Source organism: Tachypleus tridentatus, chromosome 1, assembly GCF_004210375.1.
Source record: "Tachypleus tridentatus isolate NWPU-2018 chromosome 1, ASM421037v1, whole genome shotgun sequence".
Lineage (NCBI taxonomy): Eukaryota > Metazoa > Arthropoda > Merostomata > Xiphosura > Limulidae > Tachypleus > Tachypleus tridentatus.
Genome location: NC_134825.1, coordinates 95,546,404 through 95,564,481, shown reverse-complemented (window position 1 = coordinate 95,564,481; position 18,078 = coordinate 95,546,404). Strand labels below are relative to the sequence as shown.

At 38.1% G+C, this 18,078-nt stretch overlaps 1 long non-coding RNA gene across 3 annotated transcripts in view; it reads right to left on the bottom strand.

Moving 5' to 3' along the window:
- LOC143256108 (uncharacterized) overlaps window positions 1–10,148 on the bottom strand; it is a 30,183-nt gene extending 20,035 nt beyond the window's left edge. For all 3 annotated transcript variants that reach the window (XR_013031071.1, XR_013031060.1, XR_013031054.1), the window contains exons 1-2: window positions 9,880–10,148; window positions 9,189–9,269 (exon numbers count right to left, since the gene is read on the bottom strand). This is a non-coding gene — a long non-coding RNA (uncharacterized LOC143256108). The remainder of the gene's footprint in view (window positions 1–9,188; window positions 9,270–9,879) is intronic.
- Between the last annotated feature and the right edge of the window lie 7,930 nt (window positions 10,149–18,078).

The following is an 18,078-nucleotide window of genomic DNA, read 5'->3' as shown; positions in this document are numbered from 1 at the left end:
AAAAGACCCTTTCCCAGATCTCTACCGACGTCAGACAGAGGACCAACCTGTGCAATACAGACTCCACCTGGGTATGACCCACGGGACACAGGTAGGTATGCTCCCTCACTGGCAGGATGTTATGCACCACACGCCAGTTGAAAGCCTGGAGGTAGCAATCAACAAGGTGCAGTGCAACGCAGCCCCAAACCACGTCCCACGGCAGAGCAGGATGGTGTCGCTCGATCCTGTGGGTACATGCAGGGAGCAGCAGGCGATGGAGAGAACGGGAGTCTGTCGGTACAACAGCAGACATGGAATGACACCGCCGTAATGCAGCAGCAGCACCAATGTACCAGGAAGGAGGGTCAAAACACATAGGTATCTGCAGGCTGAAAGGAAAACCAAAGAGCCTGCACCCTGTGCCAACCAAGAATCTCATCAGGTGGCAACAGGGGTGACCCTCCAAAGACAGACAGTGAAAGGTAACAGACAGAAGAAGGGGAAAAACACTGGGTTCAGACACATGGGATGTCCAAACCAACCCTGCGATATGACAGCATCAAGGAGTGCCGAGACACTGCCTTTGGCTTGCCACCCCACAGGAAGGCAAATACATGGCATTTGATGGCTCGTGGAGTGCAGTCATCCAGAGGAATTACAGCCCTGAGGTACCATACCAAGGGGAGAACTCTCCTCTGCACAACCTCCAACCTGTCAAACAGGCTGACAGGGCAATAGCTGTAATCGTGCACCACCAAACCAACAAGCTGAACCACCCCCTCCCAAGCAGCCCCATGGCCCACGAGAAAACGAACCCTGAAGCAGGTGATCAAGGAAGGGGTCCAATCCAGACCAAACGGGGAGTTGGCAGATAAGGCCTATTTGCTAAAGCCCCGTGCACAAGACTTGGGGACATTCAAACGGCAGTGCTGGTCTGAGAGTAACGATGGACTATGACCAGCACTGAACCTAAGGATGTAAAGTTCTCAAGGAACAGGTTCACATCATCTGCATGCACGACATACGTCACGTACAAACCCCCCTGGCAGCTGGAGGCACCATGCACTGAGACTGAGTGGTACAGATGAGAGCAGGCACTTGATAACCAACACGTAAAGCATTGGGGACAATGGGCAGCCCTGACAAAACCCTGTAAGATAAGAAAGGAAGACGTCAGGTACCCATTAACTAGGAGCCTGCTCGAAGCAGTTGAATAGAAAGCACGCACGTACCAAAAAACTGGAAGGAGGCCATGTCTGTCCAGAACGAACCACAGAAAGCCATGGTGTACTCGATCGAAAGCTTTGCTCTGATCGAGGGACACAAACACTGCAGGGATATCCCAATCCATGATGTAATGGAACAGGTCCCTGAGAAGCACCAGATGTTGTTGGATACTTCTGCCAACAAGTCTGAGTGCAGTGGACCAGAGAAGGCATGACTGCACCAAAATGGACACACAGGACCTTAGAAATAATCTTTGCATCCACGTTCAGGAGAGAAATGCACTTACAGATAAGTGTATTTAGCCCATCCAGCATTCCAGGCAGCATAAACTCTGCAGCCAGACAGTCGTTAAAAATTCGGACGAAGGAGGGTCCGACGACATGCCACACGTGGCTGTAAAATTCCACCAGCAGCCCATCCGGCCCAGGACACTTACCAAGCAGCATGGACCGAATGGCTGACCAACACTCACCCAAGGAGTGGTTTCACTAGCTGTTCGTGAAAGGAAGAGTCGAGGGAGGGCAAAAACTTAGTAATGTCATCCCACAACCCCTCGTCTATGAGCGAGGCCAAAAACAAATGGCGACAGTAGCTGAGGCACGCATCCGGAATATTGGAGATGTCAGATGAAGATTGACCATTCTCGAACACCAGACTGAAGATATGTCGGGTCTTTGCCATCTCCCGTGCCTTGCACAGCAGAACTCTGGTGGCAGTTCTGGGATCGAGTGACTTGATCAGACTAGAGATGCATGCCGCATGGAACAGCATGGAATAATGCAAATCGATGTCCCGACAGTGTCTCAATGTTAGAGAGGACCCAGAGATCCATTGGTCCACCACGAAGCAAAGCAGCCAAGATGTCCTGATTGCATTGCAAGGCCAGGCAGCAGGCCCGCGCAAGCCACAGGCCTCCTTGAGACCTGCCCACCAAGACCCAGTGACAGACTCGACAGAACAGAGCTCCCAAACAAGGGCAAACACAGCATCTCCAACCTCATCCTTGGCAAGGAGGTAGATGTTGAGCCACCACACACCAGGGACCCGAAAAACAGGGACAAAATCCCGGAATGTGGTGAGAAATGCCCAATGGTCAGACACGCAAAACGAGACATCCCCAACCCAATAAACAGCAGCCCTGCCGAGGCTCTGCTGAAAACCAGGTGTCACACAGAACCTCACAAGGCAACAAGAAATGCCCTGACCAATCCAGGTAGCCATAAAAGCAGATCCATGCAGTGCATGCCAGACATCGGAAAAGGCAAAATTTGACAGCACCGCACACAGAGACCACGTACACTGATCACCAGAAAGAGGATAACCCCAATCTTGTCGAGGGGAGGATCCAAAATGCAGTTGAAGTTGCCCCCAAGGACGATATCGGCCTGTGTAACCATGAACCTGTCCAAGCCCGAGAATAAGGCATCCCGCTCCTCGGTCCGGACAGGAGCATAGACATTGACAAGCCAAATCTTATGACCCCAGTGACAACATCAACGTATACCACCTGCCCCTCAAAATCGCTATGCGACACGAGAATGGTCCCAAGAAAATGCGGGTGGGAATCCTTTCCCACCCCAGTGAACGTGTAGTGCCAAATGACCAGAAGGCACGGACAGGGTAACGAGAAGAAAACGAAAAATGGTCCCTCTGAGGCAAAATGGGTCTCCTGCAAGAAAATTGCGTCAATTTCAAAGTGGTTGAACAGGGAGAATGTGTAGAATTGCTTAGCAATGCTATGCATCCCCCAGATGTTCAGAGTAAGGCAGGAAAAACCCATCAACCAATCAGAGTGGAGGACTCAGTGACGCTGCTGTTTCGACAAAGTTGGCAGAGGCAGGGGAGTGTGCAACCTCTTGAGGCTACCTGACCCCACCCATTCCTCCTAGCATCAGCCACCGACATCTGACCACCGCCACTGCATATGTGGGACATCCGGACTGAAGTCTGGCAACATAACGGGGTTGCAAAACCACCGCATCTCCCCACTCAAGCCAGACAGACAAGGGAAGTCCAAAAACACGCGAACGAGCTGGGTGACGGCAACTCGTCCAATGTTGGAGAAGGCACCAGCATGGCCTCAGTGAGGGGTCTGGAACATCCACCAACCCCAGAAACAAGGGTCCCTCAGACCCCCCATCCTCAGTGGCTCTAGCAGAGGAAGCCTGAGGCTCCTCAGAGTCCCCAAGAATCCCCACAGGGGGCAGGATCATGGGTGCCCACACAGCTCCCAGCCTCCACAGAGATGGGGGATGCCACAGGGCCACCCAGACCATCATGAACCCCTACAGGGGCCCCATCCAAGCCCGGGCCCAAAGGATAGGCCAAAGCCTCCTCAGAGACCCTCAACCGTAACGGCACCCGAAGCACCACCCCCCACTCCAGGGGACACAGCCTCCACTTCCTGCGCGGGCGAGATCTGGCCCCCCTCAGAGGTCCGAGGCTCCCCTTACCCTGACACTTGAGGCACCTGGACAGGCGCCCCCTCGGGGACCCCACCCACGGTCGCTGCAGACGACGTGGGAGGACGAACAGCCACCCCTGCCTTCTTAGCCCAAGTCTTCTTGGGCTGTGCAACCATCGGCAGCCTCGCAGCCACTGAGACATACGTCGCCACACGCCTCGGGCAACGCGAGGGCGTGTGACCATCACCACAAATACTACATTTGACAGAGCAGGCACTGTGTGTTCATAGACCACACATATTCTGCACTGCAGGGTCTGGCACTAGGCGAATAGGTGGCCATCAAGGCCACAGCGACGACACAGCCGCTGCATGCCTGGGTGGTTGACCATGACCCAGAAGCTATTCACTGTGATAAAGTTGGGAACCAGCTTCTTCATGTCCAGGCAGATTCTCTGGTTCCCAGTACACACTGACGGGTGCGTGTGGTGCACTTCATGTTCAATTCTACGTACAGTCCCATACGCCGACAACACGTCCTTGATGACGTCATGGGGCATCTCAAAAGGGGCCGACCGGAGGGAGATCCACTTGATGTTCTGCCCAACCGGCTCCACGGACACACGCTGGTCTCCAAAGAGAAAGTCACCACTGTCCAGTAGGGAACGGGCGCGTGAGGCAGACGCCAGCGTCGCCACATAATCGCCCACTGCCAAAATGTTACAGACACTCAGTCTGGCTACCCCCGACAGCAGCGTTCACAGCGTCTATGACTGCCGAGGGTAGCGAAGCAGCGGGCACCACAAAGAGGACTGCAGCCAAACAAAATACGGACGGATAACCGTACCCATACAACCAACACTAGACTGTATATGTGCACACACACAAACGTGACTCGCACTTCACACGACCAAGACACACGGGTACGGCCGAACACGATAAATAACTACACAAACTTCCGAGACGGGCATGGCAAAGGACGGCACAATAAACCTCGCTAGGAGCCAGGTAAAAGTCAAAGTGTCGCGAGTGAGCACTTCAACGGGAAGGAGACACCAAACTAAATGTCTGAGGTTTAAATAGGGCAAGCCTCATCCATAATGCTGAGTAACGATCTTCTAATCACGTGCACCTGGTGTGATACACCTGTGTGCGAGTTGAGCCATTATAAGTGGGAATAAATGTGGGGGTGTCCTAACTTTTTCCTCGAGTAGAATATGCATTTTTGTAGAATTACATTTACAGAAGATCTTGAAAAGTCTTTTCTTCATGTTTAATTGTTTAGTTATATTCCTATAATCTCTCAGTATTTTTAAAATTGAGATTAAATATCTATATATCCAAAAATGTTACAAAAATACACAGGCTTTCATAGGATGCCCTAACATTTTCACATGACTGTATTTGTGGAGTAAAAATACCGTCCATTAACTTTCATTTAAACAAGTTATAACTCTACGTTGTTGCTTTTTTAAATCCCACATACAGATGGGTTATGGCGTTTGACTCGTAATACGAGGGTCGCGGGTTCGAATCCCCGTCACACCAACCATGCTCGCCCTTTCAGTCGTGGGAGTGTTATAATCCCATTATTCATTGGTAAAAGAGTAGTCCAAGAGTTGGCAGTGGGTGGTGATGACTAACTGTCTTCCCTCTAGTTTTACACTGCTAAATTAGGGACAGCTAGTGCAGATAGCAATCGAGTAGCTTGGCACGAAATTAAATCAAACAAACAAAAAACACACAGCTATACCGTTCAAATACTTCTTTAGTTGGGAGAAAAACAAGGCCTCATCGGTAAGAGTTAGAAGTCCTTAAAAAATAACTATTTTTGTCACAGAATAATCTTGTTATTACATTAATTAGGTATGACTTATCTTTTTATACAAAGAAATATTTTAGTATGTTTATCCTAATATCACCAATGGGTTTTTATTTCACTGCTATTATGTTAATAGACATAAAAATAACATTATTATGGTAAAAACTTTTGTTTATTTTGTGTGCTCTCAGTTATTTATCATCCATAAAGTTCAAAATATTTTATGCATTATAAAAATATAAAATAATTTATCAGTAAGTTTACTATCTCTGTGTTAATTGTTTGTTATATACTGACAATATTCGGTTTGAAATACACTTTTGTGCTGACAATAACCACTAATGCTAAGAAATATTACTTTATTTTTGTTGTTGAAATGTCCTTTTATACAATACCAAAAGATCCATGTTATTGATCCTACTATTTTACTTAGGGTACACTTATTAATGAGCAGTAACCTACACTTACTGATAAATTTGAGCCTTTACTCAATCATATTTAACATAGGAGAATAATTCTCTGCTACAAAAGGAGTTTTCATATATCTAAACCAAAGTGATTTTTGCATACTTATATTCCCACGGATTTAAAATGCTAAAATCAGGGGTTCGATTCCCCTGGTGGACTCAGGAGATAGTCCGAGGTGGCTATGCTAAATGAAAATACACACACACACTTAAATTTTTTAACTTTTGTAACTACATAAACCAGTTATTAGGGTGTTAACTTAAATATATTGCAACATGTTTGTGAGAAAGATATAAAAATGAATATAATCAACATACTAAGTAGATGTGAAATATATAAGCAAACATTCAGCATTACAAATGAGGAATAAAGAGGTAAAACTTTTACGTGTGTGTATATATATATATATATATATATACACTTATATTCACATATTTAACTATATAAAAATGAAGATCACTTTGAGTTCTGATTATTTAAAAGGATTTAAATAATATATATATAAAGACCTCACATTAATTTTTGAATGAAAAAATTAAATTTTTGTTAAATAACTCCAGCTACTTTGTGAAAATAAGCATGGGACCAGTAAGAAAAGTAAATGTTCAGTAACAGATTTTATTCATTTGAAATAATGTAATTCAATAATAAAACATTTATTTCTAAACAGAATACAAGAACAAAAGTGTGAAGTGAGGGGTCTCATATGAAGATAAGCCAAACTGAGTGATTCAGAAAATAAAGTTTTTCCATAATGTTTCAAAAAATGAGAAGTACAAATCTGAAGACTTTTTAGTTAATTTTTGTCTTATTTTAAATCATTGAAGGTTTGTTTTACTTCTTGACTACTACTACTACTACTTCTAACATATTTAATAAAACATGATTTTAAATTGGTTTTCACACTTTTGTATACTTATAATTTTTTAACAAACTTAAATGTAACTTACATGTTGAGAAGCTGGAAGTTTTAAAGAAGTTAAAGGCAGACAAGACTTAGCATTTCTGACAATGGAACTGAGATTGTGATATTTGTTAATATGTTTGTTGAATAGTTACAGGGAATTTGCTAGGCTTAACAAAAATCTAATTAAACAAAGATAACATGAATTATAAAAGCTTTGCTTAGTTAAAACAACATAAATGAGAACAACAACAGAGATTACAATGGATTTTGAATAAGACCAATTGATTCTAATCCTGAACTATTTTCTTCCAAAAATAACAAACCTAAAATTGTCTTATAAGATCACTTATTCAATTGTATAAAATATTGATAAGAAAATTCAACAACAGTGTCCTTTGCAATATGCATATGCATGTTTATCAAACTTTGTAAGAATACTCATCTAAACAAACATCCATTTAACAATTACAATAAATGTTTTATTTCAAAGTTGATTTAAACATTAACATCAGAACAACTAAAATCTAACAATTTAAAATATATGGTTGTGATTAAGTGTTTCTTTACTAAGTACTCAAAATGCAAGCTGTGAAGATGAAATGAAAGAGTTCAGTCATGCAGATTTAGACATCTGCTGTAATACATACTAAATAGAGAGTTTGTGATGTGACTGAAAAAAATTGAAATTTTAAATAATTTGTATTTTGTTGGTGCTTTCTTTGAAGTAATTGTTATTTGGTTGTGCTATTAAATTGAGACACTTTTCCAATTTGCTAGTATACTCATATACTGTATTATTACTTCAATATTTAATATATATCTGTAAATAAATATATACATATATAAAGATTATTTAGAAACTATGAAAACTAACACAGGACTACAGTATTGGTCATTCTGCATAATGATTAACTTCTGTGCTGTATCAATATTGCAAATAAATATCACCTGCAGTATTCAGATAACTAAGAAATAAATAAAGTGAAAACTAACCTCTCCACTTTCTTTGAGTCTATTAGGAGAAATAAAGATTTCTTGTAAAAAAAGCTTGTAAAGGCTTAGAATATTTGGCTGTTACAGAAAATGCAACAGGTCTTGTTAGAGTAGTGGGTAGTAAAAGTTGACTGGCAGAAGAAATTATCATTTTCTTCACTAGCTTTGCCAAAATATCATGCAAGTATATCCAACCTAATAGACTTCTCTACTTAGTTCTCCAAGAATACTTTAAACTTTAAAATTATTTTCAAGAACTTATACTCAGGCACAAAAATGCATCAAAACAGTGTAAATAAGAAATACTATTATAAACTAAAAAAGGTAAACACTGAACAGCAATGAGAGCAAATTAGTTCTTTTTATCACACAAAACATATTGAAGTGAATGAAAGTGACATGCAAAATGCTTGTGAACATGAGTGAAAATTGCTAATAACTTTCTAATTATAGGAATCAAATCAAAGAAAGATATTTTGCTGAAAAAGCTAAGAAGACTTATTAATTGTCTTGCCATTATATCTTAAAGTATCATGCCACAGAAAGAACCAAACAAGTATAAAATGCTTATTAATAGAAAGCAAAATTCACTGATTTTGTTCTATTTAAAAAAATGATCAGGTAAAAAGATAAGTCTTTCATGACAATAAACCTAGGAGAAAAAAGGAAAAAATAAGAAATTACATGTTTAAAAAATAGGAGTTTAAAGTTTGGGTTTTGTCCAAAACCAGTTCAGTATATGTAATAAAACCTTAATTTCAATAATATCAAATTGCCCAAATTTTTCTTTTTCATAAACTTCAGTACACCTCACTGTATATTGCATATGTTTCTTCACCTTAGGTATAATTGTATATGACTCAGTCTTTCCTTTAAAAATATCTTAGTGATTCTAAGTTAAACATTCTCCAACCATTTACTGTAACAAAAAATGTTATTAAAATTATACTGACTAAGGCCATCCACTATAACCCTCAGTACAGCTATTATTACCACCCAAATAATGAATGTTTCAAAACACATCATATAACTGTGAGAATCATACATAATTATACTTGGCAAGTTTTCAAAGACTTGGCAGTGATGAAAGAGAAAGGTATTAAAATTAAAGTTTGAGCTGTTTATATTCATGAATCAACTTTATTATGTTAAAGTTTCTTATAAAATTATGTTAACATTAACTATATCAAGCAGTGAAATCACAAACAGTTGGTTAAGTTTTGCTTGACCTATTTTATAAGGTATTATCACGTAAACAGACTTTACATAATAAAATATACAATGATTTAACCTAAAATGTTTTAAAGCAATTCAGAATCTAAAAACGAAAGTGATCACAGAACAAAAAAGTGCACAACTGATATACTACTGATGCACATTTTTACCTTTCTTGGCTGGTGTCTGTTTTTGAGAAAAGTGCTAGTTAGTCTTCCCTATAGAAGGCTTGTTACTTACACTCCTTGTCACTGAAATTGTAAAAATATTTACCTTTGTTCCCCATTTAAGTAGTGGGAAATGTATGTTCACATACAAAACAAAGATATTTATAAAATATAAAAAATAGGACTTAAGTATAATACAAAGTTTAAAACGTGAAACAACTAAAGGTACATCTCTTAAACTTAACCATGTAACCAAGCTAAAGTTTTTAAAATACTTCATAAAAGTGATTGAAATAAATGAAAACCTAGTTTGTAAAATATTTTAAATACACATTTTATGTATTCCAGTGAAGGAAATTAAGAAGAACATAAGTGACATTTCTTTATTTCCTTTTATATTTAACACTGTTTTACGAGATAATTTCTAATGTGATTATTAGCTAAATGCTTATAATAACTATAACTAATAACCCCATGTGTTTCATAGCTCACAGAACTTATTTATTTTCTCTTAAATGTGTTTAATTTGAAACTGAAGTAAATTCACTTAAAACAGACTAATTTGTCATTAACAAGTAAAATGGTTTGTTGTACACATTATAGTCCTTATAATGAAAAAAAAACAATGGATCACATTAACTACTGTTTGGCTAAATATTGCACATTTACTTTGATAAAAACAAATAATACCTACATAACGTTTTCTTAAAATTACCATCTGCTTCATAGCATCAAATTTATGCTTATAACAGTGTGATTAAAAGTTCTACTTTCATCACAGAATTTAACTTTGTTACTTAAGCCGGTTATTCATGAAAAAATAAATTACAAATATACATATCACGTATTAAATTACTTTATTCTAAATTCTAATAAATAAATTAAATTGTTAAATTTACAAAACACAGCTAATTAAGTTGATGACTTTAAGATATCCATTTCTTAACGACTTAATTAACCATGTATTACTTTTACAAACAGTCAAATATTTAAAAGAACTGCCATTTTTCTGTATTTGCGAGGTATGAAATGTTTGTAGGCTTTTGAAAAAAAAAATATTTATCACATAATTCAAATACGATTTTAAATAGGTTAATATTATAGAAAACAACTTGACATAAAAATTTAGGTCTTATTATTTCTTGTTTAAAATTTAAAAAGTTAGAGATGTGTTTTTAAAACTCTTCTATATATAAATAATTAGAATATCATTCAGTACAACAAAAATTGTTTCTCATGTGGCCATTTTACATCTTCTAAAATGGCCCGGCATGGCCTAGCGCGTTAAGGCGTGCGCTTCGTAATCTGAGGGTCGCGGGTTCGCACCCGACTCGCGCCAAACATGCTCGCCCTCCCAGCCGTGGGGCGTTATAATGTGACGGTCAATCCCACTATTCGTTGGTAAAAGAGTAGCCCAAGAGTTGGCGGTGGGTGGTGATGACTAGCTGCCTTCCCTCTAGTCTTACACTGCTAAATTAGGGACGGCTAGCACAGATAGCTCTCGAGTAACTTTGTGCGAAATTCCAAAAAAACAAACAAACAAAACATCTTCTAAATAACATTTAATAATAAATTTATAAACAAATAACTGTATAAACCAAGTTTATTTAAGGAGACTTGTGTAGCAACTTTGAGAGAAATGTAGAACCGTACCATAATTTTAAGATGTATATATAGTAGACGGGTACAACAAACCATCTATATGACTAGCATGGATCAAAGTCAGAAATACATTCTAATCCTTTAATCTGTTATTATTTTAAGTATGTTTAATACAAAAAACAACAACACCTAGATCATAAAACACATTAATACTAATAATGACAGATCATTCAGAATTAAAATAGACCATCATACTTTACTCTAAGTTGGCTTTATATTTCTCTTTTTTTTTCCTTCTTTCACTATTTAAATTCCAATCAAAATGTAATATTAATCTATATTTTGCTTTCCTACTTCAATTAATCGCCCTTGATTTAATCCACCAAATTCTAACTTCAACCAAGATGCCTAAACGAAAACTCAGTGTGAGAGCAATACATAACTATACATTTTCCCTATATGTATGATAAGTAGTATGGATAGATAAGTATATGAAGCAGATAGAGTTTATAAAAGACAAATCTAGCGTATGTATTGAAAGAGTTTTGAAAGGTCATTCTCTTCTACACTTGTGGTTTACCTACAACAAGAAGTTGCTGCCCATTCCAATGTATTCATCATGAATAGTCCGCTTAAACAATCTATCAGAGAAAAATAGTTGTGCATATGCTAAAATAGCACTAATTTGCTATTAAGGATACTATATAAATTTTCTTCATAGCTACTTTCTCACGTTACGAGTTTGAAACAAGAAACTGATATTAATAATAGTGAGAACTTTATATCTCTTTCTGTTATGTTAAAAATATTTTATTTCATTATTTTCTTATCCAATGGTTCTCGAATTCTTTTGTCCAAGAATCACTTCGACAAGGAAAAAGACCCTGCAGATCATCTACCGGTCCTACCCCACCCACTTTCGCTTTCCACCGCACAAAACTATTCTTCCCCTTGTAGGGATTTTGGTCTTGCATACAAGGGAGTGTCAGGTTCACTTGGATCTCTTCTTGCACAAAACTCAACACAGATAGAACCATTTTGAACTGTCTCGCGGACCACTTGGAAGACCGAGTGAACACTTTGAAAACCACTGTTCTGAATCACATACAAGATCCGTAAAAGAGCTTTAGAAACGCTCTACACAACAGAGCAATCTTTCATATAAAAAGCATGAAAACATTTTAAAAAGTCCTTTAATTCTACGTTGTTACGATTGATAACTACTATTCTAAACCACAGTTAGAAATAAAATCGGTATGAAGAAATAATATGGAACTAAATACAATAACAAGTACCAATATACTCAAGGTTAGTTGTAACGAATTTAATATTATATATTTATGTTTGTTTCAGTTTAATTTTTAATTTAGAAATGCATTAAATGTATACTGCTAAATGTGTATTACGAAAGTCCCGCTTGTTCTCTAAATTTGTAGAAGATTTTCGAGCGTAGGAATCAGCAATGTACGATGTATGTATGTAAAATAGTAGTAAAGACCAGTATTCTTGCCAACTGAATTTTCGAGGATCTTGCCTAATGAGTATAAAACATAGCCACTGCAACAGGGGGAGACAGTTTAATATTGTTGGGTCCCTACAGTCGGCAAACTATACACCTCAGAAGTCATAATTGTGACGAACGCTTGTTAATCAGTAAACTATAGATATTTGACTAGGAACGTTTATAAATTTTGAACATTATGAACCGTTCAACTTCAGAAAATCAACTTCGGACGTTAGTATTTTTACGAGGACATTACATATCTTCCTCAGTGAAAAGTGAGCTGAAAAGCCGCCTGAGGCAAGTCAAGAATAGAGCTAGCTAGCTTTCCCGTCAAGAGAAGTGTACCTGTGTGTTAACATAGAATTAATTTGTTCTCCGTGAATCGTCAAAAAAGATTCAGTTCCTGACCAGATAGAAGACTGAGAATTGTTTTTAAGTTTGCAAAACCTATTGTACATAAATCATTAATTGTAATAATCGTTATTATAAATTGTATTGTTGTTTTTATATTAAAATATGTTTGTGCTAAGAAAGAAAATTGTGTGTATCAATCTTCTTGGCAAATATCATAAATATGGTACTTAACGATATTCAATTAACTTCTAAAAATTAAAATTAAAATTTGCAGCTATTTGAAATCGTATTACGTAACGTAAGTAGCATAATAAATTGAAAACTCGTCAGAGATACATAAAATAACGTAACATAATATAGATCATACAATAAAATATACTAGGACGACCACAGTCTCACGTGCGTGTTTAATGTCATGCTTAAACGGAGTACCTTATAATCGATTAAAACAGATGAATGAAATTTTGAACAGAATAATTGAATTGTCTAATAGTGTCTTTCAAATAAACCCTTGTAACCTTTTTTGTTCTACTATTTGTGAATAATGTTTAAAATTTAAGCAAATGTTGCTTAAAATTTCTTTATTAGAATCATTTAAAATAATCAGTATTTGAGTTTAAAATATGATTCAATTTCATAAAATGTATTTATATTTAACAGTATCTGATTTCTTTTTTGACACATAAAACGGCCCAGCATGGCCAGGTAGTTAAGGCACTCGACTCGTAATCCGAGGGACGCGGGTTCGAATCCCCGTTACACCAAACATGATCGCCCTTTCAGCCGTGGGGGCGTTATAATGTTACGGCCAATCCCACTATTCATTGGTAAAAGAGTAGCTCAAGAGTTGGCGATGGGTGGTGATGACTCGCTGCCTTCCCTGTAGTATTACAGATAGCCCTCGTGTAGCTTTTCGCGAAATTCAAAAAACAAACAAACACATAAAACATTGTACTATTGTACAGCAGAGTACAAAATTTATACACAAGAACCCACAATTAGCTACCTAAAATAAACCTACGCAAAATACGTGGCATTGTTTCAGATGACTTATTATTGGTATACTCTTGCTTTAAAGAATTTCTGTATTTCGTGAAATCGTTTGAAAATGGACTTACAGACTAATTATTCAATGCGAATTTAGTGTAATTAATTTTGTTATAAATATCGGTACACCTTTCAAAAATATCTCAAATACATGATTCAGAATAAAATGGATGATACGTGTCATTTTACCTTAAAAGGAAGATACAAAGAAATGATATAAGAGCATAAGAAACTTCAAATGAAAAAAACGAAATTGTTCATTACGGAAAACAGAAATATATGTTTAAAGTTATAGCCAACAGACCTTTATCACATAACAAGTTTTGGCCATGACTCTTATAGCACATCCACAGCCTCAAACTTCGGAGCGTGATTTTGCAGCAACAGAACGCAAACCTCGGTTTCATAATCCGGCACGCTAATTATGAGGTCCTATCAATTCCCTCTCCATAAATTAAAACAATCATTTCCTATTGACAATGTATTTTATATCACAGAATAATGTAAAAAGGTTTTCACCATCATATGAAATTGGGAAAAAATATAACACCAGGTTAGAGATCATAATAGGACAGCTAGCATGATGAAAGATGCCAATGACGTCAATAATACTAATCCTTAAATTTAATTTCATAAAGGAGCGGTGTACGATAATAATTCGGTAACTGAAGTAATATTATGTAAAATATACATATATATATACACCAAGATGTTATATGTTGAACTGGCACTCAAGAACAAACATGAAAAGAAACCAACTGAAAATTGGAAGTGTATAGTTAAAATGCAGTCATTCAAGTAAGAATATTTCGATGCAAATATTACTATCCTCGCCCTATAGTATACCATAACCTCACATTTCGGAGCTAAGTGAAATAAATAAATTTTGAAAAATAAACTTGACCAATAAAGAGACATAAAAGTAAAGTCGAAACAGTTAAACGTCGGTAAATTCTTTTGTGAGCCAATAAAAATTAAGATTATTCATGAAATGTATTCGTAACGTATTCATAGAATAATCAGTGGTTGATTGATTATTTGGTTGGTTGGTTTGGCGTTTCATGGCGCAAAGCAACAAGGCTATCTGCGCCAAACACCCAGCAAAAAGTTAAAATTGAAGTAAAATTATTAAAATTCGTAAAAAGGAATCAAGTTAAAACAAAACAAATTTTAATTTTAGAATTAAAAACATAACGTTGAATCCTATTTTCATACCTAATTTACAGCAGTAAAAGAGAAAGTGTAATGATACAAGTTGCAAAGGACTTTCTGAAGCATAATTTAAATTATCATAACTCGCCAGAATCAATAAAGGTAAGTTCAAACATTAGCGTTTGACACCTGAAGTTGGCCTTTCCAGTCCTGCTTTCGAAATATTTGACATTACAGCCATATTCTAATTTCAAATCGAACTAGTTCGTAAAAAGTAATCACATTAAAAAAAGGTCTAATTTATAAACTAAAAACCTATATAGCATTAAAATTATTAATAACCTTTAAAAATATAAAAACATTTGTAAGGAGGACAGTGCCACCATCGCTAATGATATTGTCTGACGTTATGGATAAACTTTGGGACAAAACATGTTTAAAATGGTGCCGTCGTTGAGAGTCGAAAGAGAAGGACAGAGGATGTTCAGTGCTCTTGTATATTTGACTTGTAGCTGCTTGATGTGTGGTGTAAAGGTCAGTTTACGGTCAAAGATAAGCCCCAAGACCTTTGTCTCAGGGACCACAGGTAGCACAACTTCACTGATAAAGAGTTCAGGATCAGGGTGAATACCCCGTTGGTGACAAAAATGCATGCAAACGGTTTTAGAGAGAGAGAGAAGTTAAAACCATTTGTGTTGTCCACTTCAGTACACGATTGAGGGCAGTCTCTAGCTGCTGAATATATCTTATGTTCGACGACTGACATGAGATGTGAAAGTCGTCGATACAGAACCCGTTTGCAACAGTAAGAGGGAGTTGTTCAGTGATGGCACTCATTTTTATAATGAAAAGTGTGACACTCAAAACACACCCTGATGGACTCCAAGTTTCTGTAGAAAAGAACAGGAAGGTGTCGAACCGACACAAACTTGGAATCTCCAAGGGCAAATGACCACGTAACCCACAAACATGGAGGTCTTGCAAAATGCCATACCTCTATGTTGTATCATAAGCCTTCTCAATGTCAAAAAATATGGAGACAAGATGTCATCTGAGAAAGGCTACTCTGATTGACGATTCAAGTCACATCAGGTGGTCTACGGTGGAGTGCTGTCATTAGAATCCAAACTTGGTGGGCAAGAGGAGGTGTTTGATTTGAGGAAACAAACAAGACGAGCATTAACCATCCTCTCTAAGGTCTTACAGAGACTGCTTGTCAAAGCAATTGGGCGGTAGTTTAAAGGAATCTTGGAATCCTTCCCAGTCTTAAAGAAAGGTAGGACAATAGACCAGCGCTAGGCATCAGGAAAAACAAATCTGGTTAAAAACAATCAAAAGAATATCAAGAGAAACAGGAGATAGATGGCGCAACATTTCGTAGTGTACATCATCAGGTACATGTGCTGCCAGACCAATAAAGAGCAAGTTTGAGTTCCACTGGTGAGAAGGGGCAATTATAGTTATAGAGACAAACAGCTCGAAAGGAAAGCAGTGATCGCTCTGCTCGAATCTTGATGGCTAAGAAGATGGAGGATGAAGCAGAAGTGATAGACACTCGACAAAAGCTTTCATCTAGAGTATCGGTGATGCTCTGGGTATCAGCTATTTCCTGGCAATCAGAGAGCAAGATCGAGAGGGGGATGAAATTATATTGCCCACCGACCTTTCGAACCTTGTCCCATATGACTTTGTTGCTGGTGATAGAAGATATGCTGGTTGAGAAAGTAATCCAAGAGTCCTTCTGGATTTGCCATCATACCTGCTGAGCATGTGCACGGGCCTGCTAGAAAGTGATGCAGTTTGAAAGTGTGGGATACCAACAAAAAGTATTCCAGACCCGTTTTTGATCCTTCCATGCCATGTGGCAGACAGGATTCCACCATGGACGAGGATATTATGGAAAATGTGTCAAGGTTTTAGGAATACATTGAGCAGCTGCCTGTATAATACAGTCAGTCACTGCTACCACACAGTCATCTATTGATGGTTTACAGACGAGATAGGATTAAGTTCTGTGAGAGCAGTAAAAGAGAGCCAGTTGGCTTGATCCAACTTCAACCGGGGTACGTGGGTCTGATGTCATCGACCACAGCCAGTCTCTTTTGAAATTATAGGAAAATGATCACTGCCTCGTGGGTTATTGTTAATCCTTCTCGAAAAGTGTGAAAATAGTGAAAGAGAGCAAATTGAGAGATCAATAGCAATAAAGGACTGATTGGGTGCATAAGAACCAGTATTAAAAAGAGAAAGATTGTGGTGATCTATGGAGCGATCCCTCTCATCAATATCAGTACCTCCCCAGAGGGGATTATGTCCATTTAAGTCCTCCAGGATTAAAAAGGTAGATGGCAACTGATCAACGAAAGCATCAAGGTCTGATTGATCATAGGTCTTATCAGAGTTAGATAGAGAGAACAAACAGTGATAGTATGATCAAAGGAAACACGGATGGCTACGGCCTCCAAGGGTGTGTCGAGTGGCAAAGACAGGGTGGGCACATGCTGATCAACCAACAACACCATACCTCCATGCTCTCGTTCATCTCAAAACCTGTCGTTTATGTACAAAGAACTGGCAAAAGGTGACTATATCTGCAAGTTTCAGAAATGTTTATTGTAAGAAAAGACATATAGGATGGTAGGAAGCAATCAGTGCTTTGATGTCATCAAGATTAGAACGTAAACCTCGACAGTTCCATTGTATCAAAGTGGCCATTTTTATTTATGTGCAGGCGAATTGGGTGGAGAGCCCTTCTGTTTTCGACCACATTTGTTTCTTAATTTTTTTATTCAAGAGAGGTCTATTGACCTCCTTAGATCCTGCTCTGGGTCGACTGGGTAGGCCATTGTCGTTGGAAGAGGATTCCAGCGACTTGGACGGGAGAAGAAGATGTACCCGAGGAAATGCCCGTACTCGGAATCAAAGAAAGTGCATCTTAGGGTTTGCTGGAATGAATGTTAAGGACAGAGATGGGTGTTCATCAACTTTTTTAACTATGAAAGTCAAAATACTTTTCATATGGTTTGAGATGAAAATGATTCCTTTTGAGGCATAGAGAGATCCGTTTGCGCCCCAACTGTAGTAGTGGAACGAAGTGCAGCAGCATATATCCGAGATGAGTGGTGATAAGCAACTTTCGAGCTTCAGGATAAGTAATGTTTTGATTTGTCTTAAATCCCTGCACCTCTTTTTCTTCCAAATGCTTATGGTAAAAACGAAAGTACGATGGGTAAA